Genomic DNA, 23,694 nt, shown 5'->3' on the forward strand with positions numbered 1-23,694 from the left:
GAGTTTCTCCAGCATTTTCTTGTTGTTTCATCTTTCCAGCACCTACAGTATTTTGCTTTAATTTGATGGAATTTTCAGTGGTTTCCATTTGGCGAAGGGTGAACTTTGGGAGTCTCCAAACATGCTGCAGGACTGATGACAACACATATTTAAACACTTTGCAAGGTGTAACTGTTCAATGAGACCTGGGTGTCCTCATGTAGTTGCTGAAAGTAAGTGCGAGGTGTAGTAGGCAGTAAAGAAAGTAAACTATATGTTGGCATTCATAACAAGAGGGTTTGATTACAGGTACGATGGTTACACAGGACTTTAATGAGGCCACATCTTGAATATTATGTGCAGTTTTGGTTGCCTTATCTAAGCAAAGGATGCTCTTGCTATAAAGGGAGTGCAGCAAAAGGTTTACCAAACAATTTCTGGGTAGCAGGACTGATGTATGAGGAAAAATTGATTCAGTTAGGATTCTGTTCACTTGAACTTTGAAGAATAAGAGGGGGATCTCCTAGAAACCTATAAAATTCTCGCAGGGCTAGACAGATTAGATGCAGGAAGGATGTTCCTGATGTTGGGGATCATCGTTTAAGGGTAAAGGGTAAACCTTTTAGAATGGAAATGAGAAATTTCTTCACCCAGAGTGTGGTGAGCCTGTGGAATTTAATACCACAAAGTGGTTGAGGCCAAACATTGTGTTTTCAAAAAAGGAGGTAGATACAATTCTTAGGACATAAGGGATCAAGGGACATGGAGAGGGTGTGGTTAGGATATTGAGTGCGATGATCAACCATGATCATCATGAATGGTAGAGCAGGCTCAAGAGGTCAAAAGGCCCACTCCTGCTCCTATCTTCTATGTTTCTATGTCTCGAGGGGCTTTTAAGAATGAGACCAGCATTGTAAACATGGAGGTTTTCATGAATTCACTGATTGTTTAGGCATTACTTTGGGGGTAGGGGAGGGAAACAGACCTTAGTAACCCATCCTCTGGTGGAGCACAGAATCACTGACAGAAACCTATGCATTTCAACATACTTCTATGTGTGTGTGAACTCCTGAAGCTGTTAGTCAGTTTTGGTGGAGTAATAATGGCAAATTCTGACAGTTTTGTCTTATTATCTGCAGAATCCAGTCCATGATTTTATATTCCCTTTTGATTCAAATATGTTTCCTTCTCTTAACTTTGAAAGCTCTGTCTGTTGCTGGAGTGTCTGTTTTATGAGAATTGGCAACCTTGTCTCTGTAAGCAGAAAATAAACAATGCTTCAGTCAAATCAAGAAAGTTTATAACGTCCAGTAAAGCCATTTTTGGTCTGTGTCCATGGGGTCAACACAGAAATGGTAAATCATGTTAGTATAGGCAGGCTGTTGAGCTTGAATCTCTCATTGTCCTTAACAACATCTGCATGTGCAGGAGCTGACTGTGCAAGTTGGCTTAACGTCTCTACTTCTTCACTCCCCTTCCCTCAACCCTTTCCTCTGTAAAAACTGTCTTTTTTCATTTTTCTGTATTTTCAATTGAGTTCTAAAATGGGAAAAGGTCTGTTTTAAAAACCGATTAAAAAAGATTTACTACACTTTTAAAAAGCAAGTTACTTGCTCATCGTAAGTGCTGTTTACGCTGCTGTTTCTTCAAGCAGCAGGCCAGGTTGAGTTAGATGGAGCCAGAGGTGTGCATGATGGGGGATTTGGCCAGCAACGAGCAACTGATTGTTCTATAGAATGGAGACCAATTGTCTATGATAAAGGCTTTCTGCCTGCCAACAACTCTATGATTGGCTCCCAGGTAGCTAACAGTTTGAGGATGTTTGAGAAGAAGCCATCGGAGCTCTGGAAGTGAATCTGTTGTCCTTCTTTCTGCATTGAAGAAATACCTCGATTCTGAAGAAAGTAACTTTATTTTCCCTTAGTTGCTGTAAGCTGTTAATTTTAGTCAGAGATTTTAAGTAGTGACTCTGCCTCCTGCAAGTAAGTTAAAAAGTACCTGGAGAAGGAAAATTGAGGAACAGCAGGTCTTGGCTGGCCAAAAGGATCATCTTAGCAAACCCTGGGGTCAGGAACAGTTGACCTGCCTTGCCAGTGTTGCTGTCCATAACGCCCATTTTAGTTGTGTGTGTGTGTGTGTGTGTGTGTGTGTGTGTGTGTGTGTGTGTGTGTGTGTGCACGCACACACAGGATTTTTGTAAGCAGGATTAGAGTTTTAACTAGTGGAATTTAATATCAGTGTTTCATAATTGTGTACCTGTAGCTGGAATCCAATTACTTGTAATAAATAGCAATCGTTAAGTACAGAAACCTGATCCATTTTTTCAGTTAACCTGGTTCAAAGGAACATAAATTTGGAAATTTGTGTACTTTTATAAGTTCTTTAATTTTGTGATTCATGCAGAGTATGAAAACTTAATTTCCAGTATGCTCCCCCAGGAGGGTGGAATCTCAACCTTGTTGAATCTGTGCCAAGTGTCATACTTCAGCCGTTTGCTAGCCTGAGTGTTGAAATTAAATGTTTTTCAGGGGTGGAATTTGGACCTAGGTGTTCAATGTGCCTCAATTTTTTTTACAATGTAGAACACATTAATCAAATGGCAAAATTGTCTGTTTTTGCACTTTGTTTTGCTGTGATTGTGTGGGTCACACTCTCCCCTCTGACCCAAACACTGCTGGTGTTGAGTCTTACTTTGTTTTCAAACCGAATGCAATATGGAGGCAGTTTTTGCATTGCCTGAGGCATCTCTTACAACTGAGACTGTAAACTGAAGCATCTCCAATTCTTGGGTAGATGTGGGAAACTCAGGGGCACAACATCAAAAATGAAAAGGGAGTATCCAGGCCACTATTTAACCCACAACCAGCATCTTAAAATAAATGATTATCTGTTTGTTCATTTCACTGCTGTTTGTGGGACTTTGCTGTGTGCAAATCGACTTGCATTTTCTGACAGTGTGTCTGTGACTAGACTTCAATAGTATTTAATTGAGTGTCAAGTTAGGGTTCGGGTTTGTGTCGGGTCATCTTGAAGTCATGAAAAGAGATGCATAAGTACAATGCTTTTTCTTTTCTTTTTCTTCATTTCCTTCAAGTTGACACTCAATAAGAAACACCAGCAATAGAAGTTAATTGGTTTCAGTCTTTGAGCACGGCAATGGAAAATAGGACTGTTTTATTTGAATAGACATTGCTAATGGAGGTTGTGTGGAGGATATTTCCTTCCTAGTTCGGCTGTCAGTTTTTATTAATTTGTGTCTTCATTTATGTTTTTTTTAATTTAAGATATTGTGGAGAAACAATTGAGTTTGTAATCCTGCTGCTTTTATTTTCCATTTTGCCTTCTGCTTCAGAAGAAAGTAACCACCAGGGGTCACTTTATCTTCATTGCTGGGAGATTTGCTTCCTTTGGGCTTCTGTTGATTTATTCCAGCATTTTAATGCCCCCACGCCGCCCCCCCCCCCCCCCCCCCCTCAGAAAAAGAAATTATCTCATATTTTTCAGTTAATCAGCTTTTAAACAACAGTAGGAATACCTTATGAACTGACTTCTTGGGGGGAAAAATGGTGTGATGATACAGAATGCACATCAAATACATGTGACATTAAATACAATGCCTTCTAAAGAAAATTGCAAAATTCCTTTTAAATACTGAGCCAAATCCCAAAAGCTGTTGTGGTAAAGTTTTTTTTTGACAATGATGCGTAGTTTATTAAAATGTGCTGTTATTCACCATTATGCAGTTTGAATGCAATTGCAGAGCATTAGCTATTCAATGGAGACTTGTTCAGTAGCTTATTTAATGTTATAGCTGCATAGAATGGAATATTAATCTGTTATAAACCTTTAGCACAATTGTACAATAAAAAAAACTTCAGGTGCAGTATATTCTAGTAAGTGCTTCTTTTATCTTCAGTTAGAATAGGAATTTATGATCTCATATAATGAAATTACAATAACTTTACAGCACTAATATGGCTATTTTATGAAGTAAAAAAAATCCAACAGAGAGCGCTCACTTCATTTAGAATAGCATTTTAAAAATGTCACATCTATCTATATGGTGAAATGCATCAGAAGCCACAATTGAAGGGATCTAGTTCTTCGTAATGTAGGCGGAGATCACTGATAGGGAGGAACTTCAAAAGAAGAATGATAATTAAAAATCAAGGCTTTGAGAGCTGATGTAGGCTAGTCCGAAGAGGGGGCGGACAATTGATAGAAAAGACTTGGTGTGAGTGAGGATATGGGTGGCAGAGTGCTGGATGAGCTCAAGTTTGTGGAAGTTGGGAGCTGGCCAGGTGGAAATTGGAACAGTAAAATCTAGAGGTAACAAAGCCATAGCTAAGGCTTCAATGAGAGTTGAGCTTTTTCTCATTGATGGATGGTGCTAAGTGTTTAAGGTTGTCTTTTGGCCTGTTTCTATTCCTGCTTCATTATTGCTCTGAACTATGGTTGTGTTACTGGTCACAGTGTTCATTGACCTCCTGATTTTTGTCCTTTTACCTCCAGCAAAACACTGTTTCTAATATGGTTTGCTTTTCTTGCTGGTCTGATTTTTGTTTTGGCTCCAATTCCACTTTTCTTGGGAAGGTGGCAATTTGATAGCTTCCTTTGACCTTTTGAACTCCTCTCATAATGAGTTTTCACTAATGTACTCTAAGCAGCCCTGGTGACGAGGCTTCTCAAAACCACAACTAGATTTTGTGCCATAGGTATATTTCCTCATTTCTTGCTATATAACATCCTAGCAAAGTGAGACTCAAAGGGAAACTTTGTGCCTTTAGTGTGGTATTCTTTCCTATTTTATCTTGCAACCAGAACAGCCGTTGGGGGCCTTTAACATCTTAATCCTTTCCAGTGCATATGTAACTAGATACTATTTATATTGTTGCCTCCCCTACCACCTTCTGATTGATTTACTTATGTTACTATAATTCCTACCTCCTCCTTGTGATCAGTTAATGACATGATGTCTGCTTTACTTGAAGCTCCGTTGTGTACTTCAATGGCTGCTGTAGACGAGTCTTTAAAATGTGAACATATATCTCTTTTGGTAAAAGAGTTTACCATAACTATTCTGTGAGGTATACTTAGACGGGGTTAATATTTTCGGTGCAAAGCTATTGTCAGAACAGCCCTGAAGAAGCTTTTGCCAATCTTACCACTTGCAGCTTTCTCTTTCAGCTCATAGCTTTATTTATTCTGATGTTTCTGTTCCCTTTGCTGTTTAATAAAACTGTTTCCTTTGGTTCGAGAACTGGACATATAAATGGAGCAGAGGTGGAGCAATTTCCCTCAAAGGAGTAGTGCTATGGGCAACTTTCCCTGTGAGTTGATGGAAATTCCTATTATACTGCGGAAGGATTATAGACAATGAGGAAGAATTGGTGTTACACTAGGTAGTCAAATTCTGATTTCTAAATGACATTGAAAATGATCGCAGCATATTATTATGGGATTCTGTGATTTTGAATTAGCACAGTCAGAGTCTAAGAGTGTGGTGCTGGAAAAGCACAGCGTGTCAGACAGCATGGGAAAAACAGGACAGTCGATGCATAAGCTCTTCGTCAGGATTACACTCTTCGACTCTGATCTCCAGCATCTGCAGTCCTCTCTTGCTTCTAATTAGCATGGTCATCCAATTTTGCAGCTGATAGGATGGATTTGGGGAAGAATCATTCTGCAGACAGCTTGAATGTCAATAGAATAATGAACTCATTGACTGTAAATATCATCATTGTAGGCAGAAATTCTCTTGGTTTGAAAATGTTCTCTCTTTAGTTTTCATTAATTCACAGTAAAATCAATAGTTGACTACAGTAGGTGAGTCAAGGTGTTTTTTTTATTTATGAAGCCATAAACCCCTCTTGTTTCCTCAGAACCTTGTTTGTGGGTCGTGATGTCCTTCAATCAGATTAATGCATGTTCAAAACAGCTCAGAAATTACTCTGGCAAACCTTTTCCTGGCAGTTGCCAAATCCCTTTGAATAATATTATTACTAGAGACTTCGAAACAGGAGGGAAGCCATTTAGCCTCTTAATCTGTTCTGCCATCCTTTCAGATGACAGCTGTTCCAAATCTTAGTTCCATTTGTAGCCTCAATACATTTTCTGGATATGGATCCTTCGACCCTAATTTATAAATGTTCAACTCATCCACCCAAAGAATCCCTACAGTATGGAAACAGGCCCTTCATCCCAAGTCCACACCGACCCTCCGAAGAGTAACCCACTCAGACTCATTCCCCTACATTTACCCCTGACTAATGTACCTAACCTGCACGTTTTGGGACTATGGAAGGAAACCGGAGCACCCGGAGGAAACCCACGCAGACATGGGGAGAATGTGCAAACTCCACACAGTCACCCAAGCCTGGATTTGAATCCGGGTCCCTGGTGCTATGAGGCAACAGTGCTAACCCCTCAGCCACCATGCCACCCATTCCCTTCCCCACTCCATCTCCATTCTGAACCTTAACAACTTATTAGAAGTGAGAATTCTATATTTTTCTGTGCAGATGTCCTTACTGGAAAACAGACTTCAACTTTAAGCTTATACTTTTAAGGTTATAATCCCTTTTATTGGACATTCCCATCCCACCACCTCCAAGAAATATTATCTTTGCAATTACCAATCAACTACAATTAAACACCTCAATTAGATAATCTTTTCTGGAGCAAATGCAAGCTTAGTCTTTGTAACATCTCCTCAATGTCTAACTCTTTTAGCCAATATTGCTGTAGTTTTTTAATGGAAAGTTCAGATCTCTTGCTCAACAACTAGGGATTCCTTTCCTTTGAATTGCAATACGATCATTGTGTTAAACTATCTTGGTTGGAATTGTGTGTTCATAAAAGGAATGTTTCCCCATGTGTTTTCTTCTTTCTTTTCTTAAACCTTTCATTCTCTTTCATTTCTTTTCACCCCATCAACATCATGCACTAGTATTTTTCCTTCTTTAACTGTACGAAGTAATCCTGTGAACATAGCTATCAAGACATTCCAGGCTGGTGTTACCACTGTGTTGTCTTCAACAGTCGCCAGCTGGTCTCTATCAAAATTGCATGGTGTCCAAAATGCCAGCTACTGTATTTTGGACTGCTTTATGAGGGCTCAAGACTGACCTCATTCAACATTGCCTGAGACAGGAATAGGTGAGCAGAGACTGGTCTGCCTCTGCCCATTGACAGGACTTTATTGGGAAACCCCTTTACTCCTTTAATAACTAGTCAGGCTTTCCAGGAAGGATTCCTGTTGATGTGAGTAGCTGCAGGTTTAGCTGTGATGTATCATGTGAGGATGGGACAGTTATGCTCAATACAGCAATGTTATCAAAAGATGAGGTGGAGAGTGTTATGGTTTGCAATTCAGTGACCCCTGCCGGATATCTATGTCACTTTGCAAGATGTTGATAGAACTCTTGTCTAATGCCCCAATTATTAAGTTGCCTACCGATGTTTCTAAAGCTCAAATGTGAAATATAATCATTTGAACAAGGTAGTGAAAGACGCCCAGTAACTGTGGGGAATTACTTCAGTATGAGCAGTGTCTGCAGTGGCAGAAAAGAGAAAATCTTTTTGGATAAAATAAATAAGCAGTTTGTTCAGGTCAGTAACCACAGAGGAGCTATAATCCTGATCAGTTGTTGAGTGAGAGCAAAACCATTTATTTGCGTAATAGTGGTTTGCAATCCCGTCTGAGATTGCAATCGTAGGTAGATGTTTAATATTCCCCGGAGTAGTCGGTGCATAGCTTCAGAAATGGACAAACAGCGGAGAAGGGAAAGAGGATTTCTCATTATCTGTACAAGTAGTACATGATGAAAAGAGACGGGTCTGGCTGCGTGCAGTGTTTACCACGATATGCTGTCTTGAGGATACTTCATACCCAAAGGTTAGCAGACACGAACTGAATAAATCTTGGCCTCCAGTTAACAATAACTATTATATTATTTCACTGACTAGAGAGGTGATGACCTTTCTGATTATGATATTTCCAACTCTGATCAATAATTATTAGACTTTTAGGAGAGGTATTCCTACCCTTAGTTATGGCCTGTGTAATTAGAATGATGAGAAACCATTGTTTTATCACTTCTCATTGTTTCAAAACCTGGCAGAGAAGCTGGTGATGAGAGACTGAAAATGAGAATTTAAGAAACAATGATAGATCTGAAGTGAAGCAGATATGTACACTTGAGAATTAGGATTGGCATTGATTGTGAAGGTAATGCTCTCTTTGATCAATCAAAGTGACATGACTTAGGCAACTGTTTGCTATCTAGTTCTGTAGATAAGCAACATTGACATGAAATTCCTTCTCCAGGTAAGGAGTTGGGGATGTGAGAAAATATTGCCCCTGGAAGCATGCAGATAAAGAATAAAAACAAGGCCTAGTTTAGGATTTTTGACAGAATGCATCTTCAAGATGCATCTTTACGTAAAATAAGTATGCTGTGTCTCAAGCTTTTAATCATATTTAAGCAGTGTACCATTGATCCCATATCATTGAGTATTTCAGACTGAAACACTTAAACTCTTGTTCTAACCTGTTGTGTTTTTTTTTGTCTTTCTTTGATATAATGTTTATTCAATGTATAAAAACAGTATATATGTGCATTATATATACAAACACAGTGAATTAAGGGTTTGTGGAGAAAGGACAGTGCTAGTGAAATTTTGTAAGGTTTAGATTGAGATTTATTTATCTATGTTATTGTGAAGATTAGTCTTGCATCCATTTGGAAATAAACCTTTGAAGCAACGCAGCTGCAAAAAGAAAGGTACAAAGTTGATTTTTTTTTTGGTATGCAGCATTTATTTAGAGTCAGAGCTGTGCAGCTCGGAAATGGACCCTTCAGTCCAACTTGTCCATGCCGCTCAGATATCCTAAATTAATCCAGTCCTATTTGCCAGTATTTAGTCCATGTCCATCTGAGCCCTTTTTATCCACATAACCGTCCAGGTCCCTTTTAAATGTAATTGAACTGGCCGCCACCACTTTCTGTGGCAGCTCATTCCACACAAGCACCACCCTCTGTGTGAAAAAGCTGTCCCTTCGATCCCTTTTATATCTTTCCCCTCGCACTTTAAACCTAAGCCCTGTGGTTTTTGCCTACCCTAGGAAAATGATCTTGATTACTTACCTTATCCATGCCCCTCGTAATATTATAAACTTGTATAAGGCCACACCTCAGCCTCTGCTTCAGGGAAAATAGCCCCAGCCTATTCAGCCTCTCCCTGTAGCTCAAACCGTCCAACCATGGCAATATTCAGGATTCCTGAACTCATTCAAGTTTCATGACATATTTTCTTTGGCAGAGAGACCAGAATTGAATGCAGTATTCAGAAAGTGGTCTTACCAAATGTTCTGTACAAATGCAACATGACATCCTAACTTCAAAAACCATGCATTGACTAATGAAGGCAAGTCTACCAAAGCCGCCTTCACTACCCTGTCTAGCTGTGACTCTACTTTCAAGGAACTATTAACCTTCACTTCAAGGTCTCTTTGTTTGGCAACACTCCCCAGAACCCTACAATTAAGTATCTAAGTCCTACCCTGATTTGCCTTACCAAAATGCATCACCTCATATTTATCTAAATTAAACTGCATCTGCCACTCCTTTAAGAAGTGGCATTAGTCACACCTGTCATAATGTCATTAAAGATCAACTTGATTGAGAGTTCTTAAAAATATAGCAACTTTTTGCAAATGTTTTAAGCTATTGAGATTATGCCTTTTGGTATTCATGTAAAGGTGTAAATATTTTTTTAACAAGTCTAAGATTAGAACCAGAAGCAGGTTGTGTATGTACCTGTCATATGGTATTTGCTATTTCTACAGGCCTGGGATGATACATCCCTACCTGGCAATGACATGTGAGGTTATATATTCTATTTATCCCCTCTGCCCAAGGCTTCTCTGGAGCATTAATAACAAAACTTGACAGAGCTATATAAATATATTGAGTCAAGTGACCAAACATTTGATGAAAAAGATAGGTTTAAGTAAACGTCTTAAAAGAGGAGAGAAAGGAAGCAAGCTGAGATTAGATTCCCTACAGTGTGGAAACTGGTCCATTGGCCCAACAAGTCCACACTGACCCTCTGAAGAGTAACCCACACAGACCCATTTCCCTCAGACTAATGCACCTAACACTATGGGCAATTTAGCACGGTCAATTCACCTGACCTGCACATCTCTGGGTAGTGGGAGGAAACTAGAGCACCCAGAGGAAACCCACACAGACACGGGGAGAATGTGCAAACTCCACACAGACAGTCACCCAAGGCTGGAATCGAACCTGTAAGGCAGCAGTGCTAACCACTGAGCCACCCAGCTTGAGCTGGAGCGATTTAGGAAGGGAATTCTAGAGTTTTGGACCTACGCTTTTGCTGATATAGGCAAAAGTGGTGGAATGAGGGAAATTTGGAGGTGCAAGTGGTTGGAATTAGAGAGGTATTGAGATCTCTCTGGGTTGCAGGTCAGGAGGAATTTGCAGGCTGGACAGCTGAGGCCATGGTAGGATTTGAAAACAAGAATGACAATTTTAAAATTGAGGCTTCGGCAGACCAAAAGCCAATGTTGGTCAGTGAGTGCATCAACAAATAGATCTTGGTATGCATTAGGGTACAGGCCATGTCTCAGATGTGCTCAGGATTATAGAGGGAGGCAAGGTGGGAGGCCTGACTCTTGCCAATCTGTCTTTAACAGCATTGATACTGAGGAATGGAGTTGATGACTAGGCATCAAAACCTGTGGCACTTGAATGATAATAATAACTTTGACTCACTAATTTATATCCTGAATCAGGCAAGTAAGTTGACAATGTATGAATGAATGTCACGAGACAGAATGCTGCCATTGTAAGACAGAGTAACTAAGAAGACTGCACGAATCAATAAATCCTTGTATCATAAACTGCAAGTTTGGTTTGTAAAAACTGTAGATTGTCGAGACTTGGCAGATGAAGATGGTAAACTGTTTCATTGTGTTGGATAAAATATACTGTAAAATCTTAAAGCAATGTAATGGATCTTGATTGTGCTAAGTGAAAGTGCAAGTATATGGTAGACCATTCGGTAACCTAGTTCTGACCATAGAAAGAATGAGGAAATTCAATGTTCCTTCTCTTCTATGTTATGATCTTCTACAGATTAAAGGGATTTATTTTTCGCTGTAATATATTTTCTATTTGTCAATCAATGTTCAGTTGTGCAACACAAGGTTAGTGTTTAAAGAATTCTTTAGCGAATCAAAGAAGGCCTCATTATATTGCAAAATCCTTTCATTCATTTGATTTCTTTTTAATAACTAATAGCATGTGTTCTGCGCCTGTACCATCTCTCAAACAGCAGTGAAATGAGTGACCTGTTCTTCTGTCTTTTCAATGGTGTATGTGGATGAGCATTTTTAAGTATGTAATTGGAACTTTGGACTGTGTGATGGGAGGGAAAGCCAGCCTCAGAACAGAACGTTACGGAGTAGAAGTTCGGCATCTTCAGGCATTCTCAGATTTTAAATCTTTTTACTGTCAAAGGCCATTGCCTTGTGCTCAGATGGAGAACCATTTAAGTATTATGACATTGCAAGGATATTTGTCAGCAAGCTTCACAGACCAACATTGAACGTTTGGCTAGCTTTTCAACTTTGAGCTCAGGGTATAGTTCAAATTTTATAAGTTCTGAGTTGCATTATGAAAGCAATACCAAAATGTAATAAAGGTAACCTTTGAGCCAATAAATGTGTTTTTTTTGTCATGCTTGATATATTAAGAAGTCTGTCTGCCTTGACAGGTGCTTACAGTAGCACTGCTGGTCCAAGCTGTTAAGTATTGATCAGTAGACGGAAAGTATGTTAGCTGCAGTTGAAAGCCATTAAAGTTTAAACATAAGAACTGTCTACAGCTGTTAGATCACATTTTATTGTTAATGGATATAGTGCTGAGAGGACTAAGTTAGACAAGGACATCTGTGCTGGATGTCAGATACGCACAGTGTCTCGAAATAGACTAGTAGTAAAAGACAACTGTCATGAATGTGTATGTATGCAATATTTTAAATCTCCATTTTCAGTAGGTTGATTGAGTGCAATGAGCAGGAGATCCCGTAATCAGTCACACACTGATGCATGTCGTTTTCTATGTCTGTGCTGTTGTGATCCCAGCTGATGTTAATCTGGACATGTCAGATCCCAGAATGAAACCTGTCTTAACAGATTCAACTTTGATATTTTAAAAAAAGAATGGAGGTCGGTTATTGAACATACTCAAGAGGCTGCCGGTATACTTTTAACACGATAAAATGTTAAACGAGGAAAGAAAGCTCTTTTATGTTAGATTAAAAGAAAGTTTGGACATATTATAGACTTCAGGAAAATACTCAAGTTCTCACTGCCCATTTGCCCAAACCTCAGCACAGAGTCACCACTCTGTTCTCACTCAGACTGGTATATCAGCAACTTGTTCCCTTTTGGTGAATTTCTGTCCAGTCACTACATATGTTTTTCCTTAATCTAAGAAACCTAAAGCCATCTAAAGTCATTGTGACTTTAATTTCAGAGCAACTCCAAGTTTGCTAACCCCTCTCTGAGACCATTCTCTGGCTTCCCCACTCTGATTAACTATCTGGATAATTGTTTACCTGTAGCACTAGCCTGTTGCTAGGCAACAGTGCAGTTTTTATAAAACATTGAACAGTTAACCATTCCCAAATCTTCAGGTCAAGGTTGTAAAACATCATGAAAATGTATTTAAATAAAACAGACCTTCAGACTCTTGTCACCACAGCCTCCCAGATGAAACTCTACAAGTAACCAACCATGTCTACAAGTAACCAACTTTTTCCCCGGGTACAACAGAGTGTTACAAGGGGACATAAATTTAAGGTGAAGGGTGGAAGGTATAGGGGAGATGTCAGGGGTGGGTTCTTTACCCAGAGAGTGGTGGGGGCATGGAATGCGCTGCCCGTGGGAGTGGTAGAGTCAGATTCATTGGCGACCTTTAAGCGGCATTTGGATAGGTACATGGATGGGTGCTTAATCTAGGATAGAAGTTCGGCACAACATCGTGGGCCGAAGGGCCTGTTCTGTGCTGTATTGTTCTATGTTCTATGTTCTATGTTCTATGTTCTATGTTCTATGTTCTATGTCCTTTCATTCTTAAAACTTAAAATTCTAAATTTACATTTGACTAATAGTTACGTAGAGTGATTGTATGACACGAACAAAGCTGTGCAACCATCACTGTAGATACTGGCATTGGATTAAAGATGGGGTGGGGCACCGGCTTATGGTCACTAAATCATTTAGTTTTTCTTTTAAGACACTCTGATTTAGGGGGGTTGACCTGTATGATTTCATCTATTCTCAACAACATCAATAAATTGTTGGAGAATGAACAGTAGTCTATTGTCTTTTGTTTCTACCTGTTATGTGGACAGCATTGGAAAAGAATGGTGGTTCTTGTAGTCTCTCTGAGGTCTACAGGTCATCCTGACTTACAAATAACTTGCTGACCTTTCACTGTCACAGGGTCAAAATCCTGGAGCTCCCTGTCTAACAGCATTATAGGTGTCTTGATTCCCCATCGGCTTCAGTGATTCATTGGGGGGTGTCATGCCTTCTTCTTTGAGGCCATCTTGAGGTGGGCAATGAATTCGCTGTCGTTCCCTGTACCCCCTCACCTCACTCTGCACCGGCCCACTGTCACACTCTACACTCCCCGCCTCACTCTGCACAGGGCCGCTGTCACACACTACACACCCCCGCCTCACTCTGCACTGGGCCGCTGTCACACTCTACACCCCCCACCTCACTCTGCACTGGGCCGCTGTTGTTCCCTGTACCCCCTCACCTCACTCTGCACCAGGCCGCTGTCACTTCCTACACCCCCTCGCCTCACTCTGCCCTAGGCCACAGTCACACAGTACACCGCCCGGTTCACTCTGTACCAGGTCACTCTTGCTACCTACACCCCCGCCTCACTCTGCACCAGGCCGCTGCTGCTCCTTACACCCCCCAGCCTCACTCTGCACAAGGCTGCTGTCACACCCTACACCCCATTGCCTCACTCTGCACCAGGCCGCTGTCGCGCCCTATGCCCCCCCACCTCACTCTGCACCGGGCCGCTGTCACACCCTACACCCCCCCTGCCTCACTCTGCACTGGACTGCTGTCACACTCAACACCCCCTGCCTCAATCTGCACTAGGCCGCTGTCACACTCAACACCCCCTGCCTCACTCTGCACCCGGCCGCTGTCTCACTCTACACACCCCACCTGACTCTGCACCAGGCCGCTGTCACACCCTGCACCCTCTGGCCTCACTCTGCACCGGGCCGCTGTCGCACTATACCCCCCCTGCCTCACACTGCACCAGGCCGTTGTCACACCCTACACCCCCCGCCTCACTCCGCACCGGGCCGCTGTCACACTCTACACTCCCGCCTCACTCTGCACCAGGCCGCTGTCGTTCCTTACAGCCCCTCGGCTCACTCTGCACCAGGCCGTTGTCGCTTCCCACACCCCCTTGCCTCAGTCTGCCCCAGGCCACAGTCTCACCCTACACCCCCCTGCCTCTCTCTGCAACGGGCCGTTGTCACACCCTACACCCCCCTGCCTCACTCTGCACCAGGCCGTTGTCACACCCTACACCCCCCTGCCTCTCTCTGCAACGGGCCGTTGTCACACCCTACACCCCCCTGCCTCACACTGCATCGGGCTGCTGTCACTCTCAACGTCCCCGCCTCACTCTGCACTGGGCCGTTGTCACACCCTACACCCCCCGCCTCACTCTGCACTGGGCCGTTGTCACACCCTACCCCCCCGCCTCACTCTGCACTGGGCCGTTGTCACACCCTACCCCCCCCCGCCTCACTCTGCACTGGGTCGCAGTCACACTCTACAGCCCACCTCACACTGCCCCGGGCCGCTTGGCACATTCAACACACCCGTCTCACTCTGCACCGGGCGGCTGTCACACTCTACACAACCCCCACCTCACTCTGCACAGGGCCGCTGTCACACTCTCCATCCCCTGCCTCACTCTGCATAGGGCCGCTGTCACACTCTCCATCTCCTGCCTCACTCTGCATAGTGCTGCTGTCACACTCTACACCCCCCCACCTCGCTCTTCACCGGGCCGCTATCACATCCTGCACCCCTGCACCTCACTCTGCACCGGGCCGCTGTTACACCCTCTACACCCCTACCTCACTCTGTACCCAGCCGCTGTCACACTCTACACCCCCCCGCCTCACTCTCCACCAGGTCGCTGTCACACTCTACACCCCTGCCTCACTTTGCACCCAGCCGCTATCTCACTCTACACACCCCGCCTCACTCTGCGCCAGGCCGCTGTCGCATCCTGCACCCTCCGGCCACACTCTGCACCAGGCTGCTGTCACACTATACTCCCCCCCGCCTCACACTGCACTGGGCTGCTGTCACTCTCAATGCCCCTGCCTCAGTCTGCACTGGGCCGGTCAAACTCTACAACCCCGCCTCACACTGCCCCGTGCTGCTTGGCACATTCAACACACCCGCCTCACTCTGCACCGGGCCGCTATCACATTCTATACTCCCCCACCTCACTCTGCACAGGGCCGCTGTCACATTCTATATTCCCCCACCTCACTCTGCACAGGGCCGCTGTCACACCCTACACCCCCCCGCCTCACTCTGCACCGGGTGGCTGTCACACTCTACACCCCCGCCTCAGTCTGCACTGGGCCGCTGTCACACTCTACACACCCCCCACCTTGCTGTGCACCAAGCAGCTGCCACCATAATCTGCACCCTCACCAATCTGTGCACCCTCGCCACGCACTGCACCGGGTTGCTGCCACAGTGCACGCCCCTGCCTCACTCTGCACTATACAGCTGCTGCCATTTGCCTGCACCCCTGCCAAGCTCTGCACCATCGCCTCACTGTGCACCCTCGACGTGCTCTTCACTGGGATGCTGGTGTTCCCATTTCAGCAGCTGAGAGTTGGAGGCTGTGTCCATGTGTCCAAGGCTGAATGTTTGAGAAGATCGAAAAAGGAAAATAAAACCACAGAAGGGAGGAAAAGAATAAAAGGAAAAGAGTGTGTGGAGCTGATGAGCCATGGCTGGAGCATCCTACTCTGCTGCCAACAATCCAGAAATGTTTCTCTTACCCTTCTAGACGATTCCTGATCATAATTGTCTCAACTCTCTGTACTTAGTTTCTGACATGTTGGTGATGGATTCTCTGTATTTGATATGGAAATTTTTGCGTGTTTCCATTAAATCTGTACTACTCCTTTTCTACTGTAAAGAGAATAACCTCTGCTTCAATATAAAAGTCACAGCTGTAGCATTGACCTCCACAGCTACTTGGACTCCAAAGCCTTCTGTTGGAGAGAATTCCACATGTTCATTACCCTTTGAATGAAGAAATGTTTTGTCATCTCAGTCCTCAATAGTTTATAAGAACTAAGAGCAGGAGTAGGCCATCTGGCCCTTCGAGCCTCCTCTGCCATTCAATAAGTTCAAGGCTGATCATTTTGTGGACTCAGCTCCATTTACCCGTCCTCTCATCGTATCCCTTAATTCCTTTACTGTTCAAAAATATCTATTTTAGCTTTAAAAACATTTACTGAAGTAGCGTCAACTATGTCACTGGGCAGGGAATTCCACAGATTCACAACCCTCTGGGTGAAGAAGTTCCTTCTCAATTCAGTCCTAAACCTGCTCTCCCTAATTTTGAGGCTATACCCTCTTGTCCTAGTTTCACCCGCCAGTGGAAGCATTCTCTCTACTTCTATCTTATCCATTCCTTTCAAAATTTTATATGTTCCTATAAGATCTCCCCACATTCTTCTGAATTCCAAAGAATATAATCCCTGTTCTTGTGTCCTTCTCATAAGCCAACCCCAACAACTCCAGAATCAACCTAGTGAACCTTCTCTGTACCCCCTCTCGTACCAGCAATAAGGAGACAAAAACTGCACCTAATACTCCAGCAGGGCTCACCAGCACCTTGTACAGCTGCAACATAATCTCCCTCTAGCAATGAAGGACAGAATTCCATTTACCTTCCTAATTGAATGTTGTACCTGCAGACCAACTTTCTGTGATTCATGCATAAGGATACCCAGGTCCCTCTGCATAGCAGCATGCTGCAACTTTTTACCATACAAGTAAAAGTCCTTTTTACTGTTACTCCTACCAAAATGGATGACTTCACATTTATTAACATTGTATTCCATCTGCCATACCAATGCCCACTTATTCAATGTATCTATGTTCCTCTGCAAAGTTTCCCAGTCCTCTGCACAATCATCTTAGTGTCATCTGCAAACTTTGACACCCTACGAGTGATCCCCAGATGGGTGGCACAGTGGTTAGCACTGCTGCCTCACAGCGCCAGAGACCCGGGTTCAATTCCAGCCTCGGGCAACTAACTATGTGGAGTTTGCACATTCTCCCCGTGTCTGTGTGGATTTCCTCCGTGTGCTCTGGTTTCCTCCCACAGTCCAACAATGTACAGGTTAGGTGAATTGGCCATGCTAAATTGCCCGTAGTGTTAGGTGTAGAGGGGGTTGCTCTTCAGAAGGTTGGTGTGGACTTGTTGGGCCGAAGGGCATGTTTCCACACTGTAAGTAATCTAATCTGTATAAATTGTTAATAATTGTGGTCCCAATACAGATCACTGAGGCATATCACTAGTTACTGCTTGCCAACCAGAGTAGTATTCATTTATCCCCACTCCTTGTTTCCTGTTAGTCAACCAATCCTCTATCCATACTTATACTTTACCTGTAATGCCATGCATCTTTATGCAGCAGCCTCTTGTACGGCACCTTGTTGGAGGCCTTATGGAAATCTAGGTATACCACATCCACTGGGTCCCTGTTGTCCACCTTGCTCGTACTGTCTTCATAGAATTCCAAAAGATTTGTTGAGCATAACCTACCCTTCATGAATCCATGCTGCATCTGCCCAATGGGACAATTTCTATCTGGATGCCTTGTTATTTCTTCCTTGATAATAGACTCAAGCACCTTCCCCACTACAGAAGTTAAACTAACCAGGCTATAGTTCCCCATCTTTTGTCTACCTCCCTTTTTTAAACAAAGAACATAGAAAAGTGCAGCACAGAACAGGCCCATTGGCCCATGATGTTGTGCCGAGGTTTAATCCTAATGTAAAATATAATAACAACCTACACACCCCTCAACTCATTGCTCTCCAGGTGCCTGTCCAGCAGTCACTTAAATGTCCCCAATGATTCTGCTTCCACCATCACCGCTGGCAACGCATTCCATGCATTCACAACTCTCTGCGTAAAGAACCTACCTCTGACGTCTCCTCTATACCTTTCCCCTAATATCTTAAAGCTGTGACCGCTCATACCTGTCAGTCCTGCCCTGGGGAAAAGTGTCTGGCTATTGACTCTATCTGTTCCTCTCATTATCTTATATACCTCGATGAGGTCTCCGCTCTTCCTCCTTCTCTCCAGAGAGAAAAGTCTGAGCTTATTCAACCTTTCTTCATAAGACAAGCCCTCCAGTCCAGGCAGCATCCTGGTAAACCTTCTTTACTTAATCCTATATTTAGTATTCCAAAATGCATCACTTTGCATTTATCCAGGTTGAACTCCTTCTGCCATTTCTCAGCCCAGCTCTGCATCCTGTCTATGTTGCGCTGCAACCTGCAATAGCCCTCGAAACTATTGACGACACCTCCAACTTTTGTGTCATCTGCAAATTTACTAACCCACCCCTCAACCTCCTCGTCCAAGTCATTTATAAAAACTACAAAGAGCAGAGGGCCAAGAACAGAGCCTTGCAGGACCCCACTCAACACTGACCTCCAGGCAGAATACTTTCCATCTACAGCCACTCTCTGCCTTCTGTCAGCCGGCCCGGACAATCACAAAGGCCAACCTCCCATCTATAGAATCCATCTACCAGGCCTGCTGTTAAGGAAAGGCCGTTAGCATTCTCAAAGATCCATCCCACCCTGGCAATGTTTTTCTACAACCTCTACCTTTGGGGAGAAGGTACAGAAGCCTGAACACACGCACCAGCTGGTTTTGAAACAGTTTCTATCTGCCTCTTGTTACAATACTGAATGGACTCACAAACTTAGCATTCACCTGTACCAGTGCTTTTGTTTTTGCCACTGTTTACCTATTATTTACTATCTGTGCTACTTAACTCTGTGATCTGCCTGTATTGCTCGCAAGACAAAGCTTTCCACTGTGCCTTGGTACACGTGACAATAAATTCAATTCAATTCAATTGTTACTTAAGCTCTCACTTATAATGTTATTCTCCTGTTTTAAGGTCTTGATATTCTTTAGAAAGCTGTAGCTGAACTTCTTAATTCTGTTATGTAATATAACGTACTAAAATTATTTACCACAATTTGTCTTTTTGAACTGCATAGAAATTTTTTTGAGAAGCGGTAAATGATCCATATCAATACTGACATCCAAAATGGTTTTAGCTGATAGAATCATTTAGTGCCATGATATATTAGCAATCACTCGTGTGTCTGAGTGTGATTAATCCTTTCACTATTGCTGTAAATATCTTTGTCCAGAGTCTAGATGCTAAATAATTTCCTTGATGCTCTGTACAATTCACAGCATAATCTTGTCACTGATCATTTTGTTTGTGACCTTAACCTGAAAAATATTCCAATTTGAATCCTATCTGGCAGTCTTTCTGTTCCATTGAAGTTGATCAATGATGGTAATGCTGTTGAAATACTGCTAATGATTAGGTACAAATGAGTGTGATTTAACTTGTTTAATATCATATTCAATGTTTACAAAATTGCAGGGAACCTTACTCCTCATTAACACACAGTTTCACCTTGAATACCGACTTATGATTTTAATTTTATTCTCTAATTGCGAGGTTCGTAATTGGTGAGGGAAAAACCATCAGACTGTTTGAATAATAGGTTTTTTGTAATTTTGAAAAGCAAGGGAGTTCAATGTTAAGATTACTCAGATATATTTGGATGAATAAATGTTCTATACAAAAAGAAGCAGTGTGAGGAATTTATTTTAAAAAGTTGTCTCCAATGTTTCTAAAACTGTGATACCAAGGAAACCATGATGAGGACTGACATCTGGTGATAGAATATTATTTTTCTCCACCTTTAACAAAAGCTGTTTGAAATTTTTAAAATGTAATTTGAGGTTGACTGTGTAAGCGCAAAGGAAAATGCAATGCCTGCATATTGTAACTTTGGTATATAAATTATAAATGCTTACAGCCTTCAGGAAGCAGCATCCTCAACCGAGAGAGAAAATCCTTTATTATCCTAATTTATTTATTTTTAAAAATAAGCTGTAGTTTGCAAGCTGACGGGTCTAGTATTTTACAAAAGCAATTTGGCTCAGACCACTAACTCTGTTTCTCTCTCCATAGATGTTGCCAAACTGGCTGAGTTTCTCCAACACTCTTTGTTTTTATTTTTGGTAATTATATGTTGTGATTTTAATTTCACAAACTAAAGTCTTCTGCTCACTGGCACTCATAAGATGCAGACAGACACAGAGGCGGGGTCGAACTTACCAAAAGTCGTCTAATTATCAATTTTGGCAAGATTCATGGAAGATTACTCTACCATGAAGCCTAGTGAGTTTTCTCACACTATTTTCCAAAGCCCACTGCACCATACCTCTATGGTGCCCTGCTTGTATTCTCTCATTTGCCGTCGGTGAAAATGCTTGCCTCTGCCAGCTTATTCCAGATGGGCAGATGTGCACCAGGTTGAGCTCTGGCAGTCCATCACTATCCTGGACAGTTTGTATTATTTGCTGTGGACATGGCAGAAATGGGCAAGATCCTGGTGAACAGAGTGTTGCAGAGGAGTGCCTCTTTCCCCAGGACTGGCAGGGGAGATCACAACACCAGACCCTGCCCGCCTTGCGTGGGATTGTCATCTGGGTCCATGTGGTGTCGACTGTCTGGAGAAATACTCAAAATGCCACAGAAAGTCAATTACCTTCTCTGCTCTTCGAGAATAAATCTTTTCATTGCTACCAAAGCTTATGGTCTATCACTCTAAGTATTGCATGCAATATCTTCCCTCAGTCACTGTAATCTATTCATGCTGCATGTTCCTTGTGCCTCCGCCTCATTCATTCAGGACGTTTGATCACCTGTTCTCTACTGGCACGAGCACGGACTGTTCTTTCAGCCACTTTTAGTTCACTCCATTCCTCTAATTGTCTTATTCCAGGATAAAATAGCACATTATAGGTTGGAGGGAGGCAGGATCAGTGGTGGGGTGCCTTACATTTGGCACCTTATATCCCCATCTTCTCAGAGGAGAGGATCCTGATCCTGGCCCATGGGGACTTAGACTGCCCATCTGATGATGCTGAAACATCCATATCCTGGCAACCAAGGAAGAGGAATGGTCCATTGCTGTGCATCTCTCCTGTTACTGTCACTGTGAATGTGCTGTTAACCAGCCTGGACTTCTGCCCCAGGTTTGCAATGCCTATTCTCTTTTGTCTCCTGTGGTCACCAGTGGAATCTGCACAATTTCCCCCTTAAGGAGGCCAGCCCAGCAGTTCATCCCCTCCTCCACTTCCAGGGAAAAAGCTAAGATCCCCCAGAGAATACACTGGCAAGATTTCCTCCAGCACCCTCCTCCAACGAGATAGAACATAGAACGTAGAACATAGAACATAGAAAAATACAGCACAGAACAGGCCCTTTGGCCCACGATGTTGTGCTGAGATTTAATCCTAATGTAAAATATAGCAACTTAACCTACGCACCCCTCAACCCACAGCTATCCATGTGCCTGTCCAGCAGTCACTTAAATGTCCCCACTGACTCTGCTTCCACCACCACAGCTGGCAACACATTCCATGCATTCACAACTCTCTGCGTAAAGAACCTACCTCTGATGTCTCCTTTATACCTTCCTCCTAATATCTTGAAACTATGATCCCTCGTACCAGTCAATCCTGCCCTGGGGAAAAGTGTCTGGCTATTGACTCTATCTATTCCTCTCATTATCTTGTATACCTCGATCAGATCTCCTCTCTTCTTCCTTCTCTCCAGAGAGAAACGTCCAAGCTTATTCAACCTTTCTTCATAAGGCAAGCCCTCCAGTCCAGCCAGCATCCTGGTAAACGTTCTTTGCACCCTCTCCAATGCCTCTGTATCTTTCCCATAGTAGGGCGACCAGAACTGGACACAATATTCCAAGTGTGGTCTCACCAGGGACATGTTAGAGCTGCAGCAAAACCTCACGGCTCTTAAATTCGATACCCCTGTTAATGAAAGCCAAAACACCATATGCTTTTTTAATAACCCTATCCACTTGGGTGGCAACTTTGAGGGATCTATGTACTTACACACCTAGATCCCTCTGTTCCTCCACACTGCCAAGAATCCTGTTTTTAATCCTATATTCAGCATTCAAGTTCAACCTTCCAAAATGCATCACTTTGCATTTATCCAGGTTGAACTCCATCTGCCATCTTAGCCCAGCTCTGCATCCTGTCTATGTCGCGCTGCAGCCTGCAGTAGCCCTCTGCACTATCGACGACACCTCCAACCTTTGTGTCATCTGCAAATTTACTAACCCACCCCTCAACCTCCTTGACCACATAATTTATAAAAACTATGAAGAGTAGAGGCCCAAGAACAGAGCCCTGCGGGACCCCACTCAACACTGACCTCCAGGAGAATACTTTCCATCTACAACCACTCTCTGCCTTCTGTCAGCCAACCAATTCTGAATCTAGATTGCCAAATCTCCCTGTATCCTATACTTCCTGACTTTATGAATGAGCCTACCATGGGGAACCTTATCAAATGCCTTGCTGAAGTCCATATACACGACATCCACTGCTCGACCGTCATCGACCTGTCTTGACACCTCCTCAAAGAACTCAATTAGATTTGTGAGGCATGACCTGCCCCTCACAAAGCCATGCTGACTGCCTTTAATCACACTATGCTTTGCCAAATCGTCATAAATCCTATCCCTCAGAATTCTTTCCACAACTTTGCTGACCACAGATGTAAGACTGACTGGTTTGTAATTGCCAGGGATTTCCCTATTACCCTTCTTGAAAAGATGAACAACATTTGCCTCCTTCCAAACCTCCGGTACGACTCCCGTGGAGAGTGAGGAGGCTAATATCCTCGCCAGCGGCTTAACAACCTCCTTTCTTGTTTCCTGGAGCAGCCTAGGATAAATCTGGTCTGGCCCTGGGGACTTATCAATCTTAATGTTTTCCAAAATTTCTAGGACAGCAACTTCACCAATCTTGAGCTGGTCAATACGTATTTCAGCTCCTCTAAGTTTTCATTTACAACAAGTTCCCTTTCCTTGGTGGAAACCGAAGCAAAAAACTCATTTAGGGCTTCCCGTATCTGCTCAGACTCCACGCACAAGTTCCCTACGCTATCCCTGATTGGCCCTACCTTCTCCCTGATCATTCTCTTATTCCTCACGTATGAGTGAAATGCCTTTGGGTTCTCCCTAATCCTTCTTGCCAAGCCTTTTTCGTGCTCCGCTCCTGGCTCTCCTTAGTCCATTTCTGAGCTCCTTTCAAGTAAACCTGTAATCCTCTAAAGCTGTGCTAGATCCTTGCTTACTCCACCTTAAGTAAGCTGCCTTCTTCCTTTTGACAAGAAGATATTGATACCTTGACGGGTCTGTTAGGTAGATTAGAGCTGAGAGCATCTGCTTCT

The 23,694-nt window shown here is 43.0% G+C and overlaps 1 protein-coding gene across 6 annotated transcripts in view; it reads left to right on the forward strand.

Moving 5' to 3' along the window:
* The window catches only part of LOC140476087 (centrosomal protein of 128 kDa-like), a 416,326-nt gene that overhangs the window by 64,837 nt on the left and 327,795 nt on the right, over window positions 1–23,694 (forward strand). The window lies entirely within an intron of this gene.

The sequence above is a fragment of the Chiloscyllium punctatum genome, chromosome 4 (genome assembly GCF_047496795.1).
Source record: "Chiloscyllium punctatum isolate Juve2018m chromosome 4, sChiPun1.3, whole genome shotgun sequence".
Taxonomy (NCBI): domain Eukaryota; kingdom Metazoa; phylum Chordata; class Chondrichthyes; order Orectolobiformes; family Hemiscylliidae; genus Chiloscyllium; species Chiloscyllium punctatum.